The sequence below is a fragment of the Myotis davidii genome, unplaced genomic scaffold (genome assembly GCF_000327345.1).
Source record: "Myotis davidii unplaced genomic scaffold, ASM32734v1 scaffold399, whole genome shotgun sequence".
NCBI classification, from domain to species: Eukaryota; Metazoa; Chordata; class Mammalia; order Chiroptera; family Vespertilionidae; genus Myotis; species Myotis davidii.
In genome coordinates this window covers 5,338,698-5,343,495 of record NW_006292094.1, presented here as the reverse complement: position 1 = coordinate 5,343,495, position 4,798 = coordinate 5,338,698, and positions in this window count along the sequence as shown.

Genomic DNA, 4,798 nt, shown 5'->3' with positions numbered 1-4,798 from the left:
TCCCCCTCCCCCTCCCACCCGCCCAGAAGCCATAACGTTAAATGCCAGATCAGATCATGGAACTCTTCTGCTTAAAACGATGCAAAACCGGGGCAGAGCTGGTCCGAGGCTCTGACCCAACCACCCTCCTTGGGTGACCGTGTAGAGCTCACTTTGGCACCAGGCCTCCAGCTGGGGTTTCACCTTGGAGAAAGGCTTCCCTCAGGTCCCTTTGCACCACGGTGCTCATGGTCAGGCCTGGGGCATCAGGAAGCCTTGCATGTACAGATGCAGATTTCTGACCCCTGGGAGTGCACCTTTGGGTTGGCAGCTATTGCAGTATGAGCCCCGTATTTGCTAAGGGAAGGTGGGAAGAGGGAACAAGCATTTATTGATCACCTACTGTATGCCCTAACCTATGCTAGGGGCTTTACTTAGGTCACACATTGACAGCTCACAGCAACCTTTGTGAGGAAAATGTTACTCCCATTTTACAGATGAGTAAATAGAGGCTTAGAGAGGTCAGACAGCTAGAAAGAGTCAAGAATTGAGCTTGGAACTATATGATTACAGGACTCCCCCCCACCCCACCCCCCCACACACACACACAGGAACCCTGTATCCATACACAACCTCCCTCACCCAGACCTTGAAGAGGCAAATAGCAGGGCCGGAAGGGGAGCCTGGGCTGAGGCCTGTGTTTTCCTTGTCAGGAATTTCTCACCATGAGCCAGGCCCTCACCATCCCTCCCCATCCCTCTTCCGCAGGGGTTGGCAGACTATGGCCTGCAGGCCAAACCTGAGCTGCTGTTTTGATAAGGTCTTATTGGAGCACAGCTACCCTGTTTGTTTACATGTTGTCTATAGCTGTTTTCATGCAACAGACTTGATAGGCCAAACAGCTTAAAACATTTTACTATGTGGCCTTTACAGAAAGCCTTTACTCCCGCCTTTAGGGTGTGGTCTTGCTGGCTATTTGGGGTTACCCCCTCGTTTCACCCTCATCTTTGCCTGGGTCATTCCCTCCGCCTTGAAACCCCTTTGCCAATTAGCTGGCTCAGGCTGCCGTAAGGAAAGGCCACAGCCCGGGCCGCTTAAATCATGGAATTTTATTGTCTTGCAGTCTGGCTGGAAGTCCAAGATCACGGTGCCCTCAGGGAGGTTCCTCGAGGCCTCTCCCCTGGGCTGCAGACGGCTGTCTTCTCCCTGTGTCCTCACACGGTCATCCCTCTGTGTCCTCCTCTTCTCCCAAGGACACTGGTCACATTGGATGAGGACCCACCCTAATGACCTCGGTTTAACTCAGTCCTCTCCTCAAAGGCCCCATCCCCAAGCACAGCCACCTCCTGAGGTGTTGGGAGTTAGGGCTTCACCACGTGAGGGTCAGGGGTATGCAGTTCAGCCCGTCACACGCACTTCAGCGCCTGGCCGATTCCTTTAGGGCTCGGATTCGGGGGTCCTCATACGGTAGCCAGCCTCTAAGATGGTCCCCGGGACTCAGACCCTCTCGGCGTCACGCCCCTGGGGGGTCCCGGGCCTGGTTATATAGGGCTGGCCTGTGTAACCAATAAGATGTTGTCAAGATGGCAGTGTGACTTCCGGATCTGAATTACGATGTGGCTTCTGCCCTTGTTCTCTTGGATCACTCATTCTGGGGGAGCCACCCACCACCACAGAGAGACACTAAGGCCTCCGCCAGCAGCCAGCACCAACTGCCATCCATGGGAGCGAGCCGTCGGGGATGCAGGTCGCCGGCCCAGGAGACGGCATAGGCATGCAGCTTGCCCCCCCCTCCTAACTGCCTCTGGTGAGGGACCCTGTGCCAGAACCACCCAGCGCAGCTGCCCCCACGCTCCCAGCCCTCGGAAACCACATGGGAGGATAGATGTTCCTGCAGACTTAGGCCACTGCGTTCGGGGCGGTTTGCTGTGCAGCGGTAGATAGGTGCCTAATACAGCCTATCAGGAAGGCCTCCCCGCGAGCTGGCCTCCGCGGCCCTCCTCCGGCTGCCACAGCCCGGATCTTACATCTCTCCACTGCACCAGTCCCCATTACTTCGAACTGCATTCCTTACATACAGATTAGGTGCTGTCCTCCTCGCCTCTAATCCTCTGTAATCGCACTTGTTGCAAAGTAGGGCTTGCATAACCCCACTGGACGGCTCCAACTGCTCTGCTTCCTGTCCTCAGACACTAAGGCCTTCGCCGCCTCCAAAACACACCCCCTTGCTGCCCTGCTCCCTAAAACGCCGTCCTGGTCCTGCCTTCTGCACGCTGGCAGCCTCCTCGCCTTAAAGACTTAACACTCAGCGCCCCAGTTTCCTGACCATCGTCTTCACCGCCATGCCCTAGATCCTGACTTAGTTACAGGGATTTGTTACAATTTGTATGTTTAACACCCCCTGGAACCTGCGTTCCCCAGGGCAGGCAGGCAGACGAGTCGGTGCCCAGTAAGTGTTTGTTCAATGAGTAAACAAAGGAATGAACATATTTCATCTCACCTCTCACCGGCGCGTCAACAGGAAGCTCCCCCAGGGCAGGAACTGACTGTTACTCATTTTGCATCGAGCACTGGGCCCTGGGGCAGGGAGCACGAGATGTTTTTGAACTCCGGGTTGAATATCTTTGGAAAGTCACTGGACAGAAATGAAGTGTTGCGCTGCCCTCCGTGGCCACCAGGCGGCGGCAGAGTCCTGGGACTCTTTCCTGGAAAGGCCCGTCTGAGCCCAAGGGAACCGCCTCTGGTGAAGGTCAAAGTGCACGTTCCCAGGGGTCCCGAAACAGAGCGCCAGGCTTTGGGGGCCTGCAGGGAGGAAGGGCAGGGGGCACGGGCACAGGGACAGCGGCCGAGCCCAGCCTTTCTTCCCGAGACTGCATCCCGGGCGGGGGCTGGCGAAACAAGTGATTCATTTTAGCGGCTCCGGGTGGGTCACTCCCCGGGGACTGTCGGCCAGAACCAGCAGCCGGACTTTCCCTCCCACGTGGTGTCTGAGCACTTTCAGCAGCAGCTCAGTCCCTCCGCACTGAGTCTGTGTGCCCTGCTGTGGGGCGCAGGCGGGCAGAGCGCGGTGGGGACCCCGAGTTCGGGTGGGACCTCTGGCTGGGAAATACCGTTTCAGAGTCATTCGCACGCAGATGGGGAGTGAAGCCGGGTCGTGGCCGTGCCCAGGTGACGCAAACGGACCCACCACGGTCTCAATATCATGAAAGTAGATCGTGTCAGACGAATCCACTCGAGGGTTCGACCTGCTCTTAAGAAACCTGAACTACACTCCCTTCGCTGTCAAAATGTTTTGAAACTTAAGAAATTTCAAAACCACCCGCCGCGGCGGTCCTTAGACGTCTGTGTGGGGAAGGCTCTGGAAGTCCTGATGCTCGATGGACCCGGGAGTGGAAACGCCGGCTTCCAGCCCTGGCCCCTGTGGCCCGGCGGGTCGGGCGTCGTCCCATGCGCCCAGAGGTGCAGGCCCAATTCTTGCCGTCAGTCTTTCTCTCTCTCTCTCTCTAAATAAATCAATAAAAACATTTTTTAAAGAGAGAGGCACCCTTACCAGGGACCTCATGCCCCGAGGGTTTTCCGAGCGCTGTTGGCATGTTTTAAAGTTGCATTTCAACCCACAGAGGGGTTAGGGTCCAGTCCATTTGCCAAAAATAGGACAGGCAATCCGTTCAAACGTGAAATCACACCCGTGAGCACGGGGCTGAAGGACCGCAAGTGTTGAAGAACCACGTGTGCGTGGCGGGATCCAGCGTTGCCACGGATACTGCTTGTTTGTTTACGTGATGTGTTGCCTGAGCCTTCCTGAGGTGGCCCTGCTTGGTTTATGATGCCTGAGAAAATGATGACGGCTGAGGAAATACGACGTGTTAACTTATTTTTAAACGGAGAATTGGGAACCAATGACCAGTTTTTCCTTCTCTTTCTAAATCTTAGAGGACATCTGGGGACCGTGAAACAAGGAAGGGCCCAGGATACCAGGAGAGGGGCGAGTGGGGAGATGGGCCGAGGCCGGGCTGGCTTGCTCACTGAGAAGTCAGAGAAAGGGGGACTGCAGGCAGGTGCAGGCGGTTTGCCTGGGACGAGCTGCCGCACTTTTCAAATTTGGGGTGAAATAGCGTGGTCTGGCCAGAGACCTTCTTTCCGGCTCCCAAGGAAAAGAATGCGTGAGAACCCCAACTTAACCCGAGCTGAGAGGGGCTGAAGCACTTGCCTCGGGTCACAGACTTTCATTAATGACCGATCGCCTCTTTTGTAAAATCACCTTCAAAAGGTGTGCCAGCAGCATCGGGAGGGACACTAACGGATTCTTTCTCGGGGACGGAGCTTGCGGCAGATGACAATTTCCAACGATATCCCCCCTCCCCCGCTCTCTCGCTGCACTGGGTCTCCTCGCTCTGCACCTCCCCCCGGGGCCTGGGGAGGACCTTTGGGCTGAGTTGAGAGGCAGAATACATACAGACAGTCCTCGAGTTACGTCGGAGTCATCGTTTCATGGTTACGTCGCCATCTCCATTTATTTATAAAAAATAGTTCCGTCATTTCGACGTCTGTACGTGTGTGCTTTGTTTTCTATTGTTTAGTGACCACAAGTAAAGGTCAGGAATTGTTCTCTTCTAAATTGTTTTACTGTTTCCCTTCATTGCTGCCGTGTCTGTGCTCCCTGTGAGTGACATAGGTGCTTATGCAGGTGGGTTCCGACTTACAGCGAAAATCGCCTTACGTCGCCGTGGGAACGGATCTCGAACATAACCCGAGGGCCTGCTGTGTGTCAGACGTGACGATGCATGACTTCCGTGGGCCCCGCCTGGCTCTCTTTCCC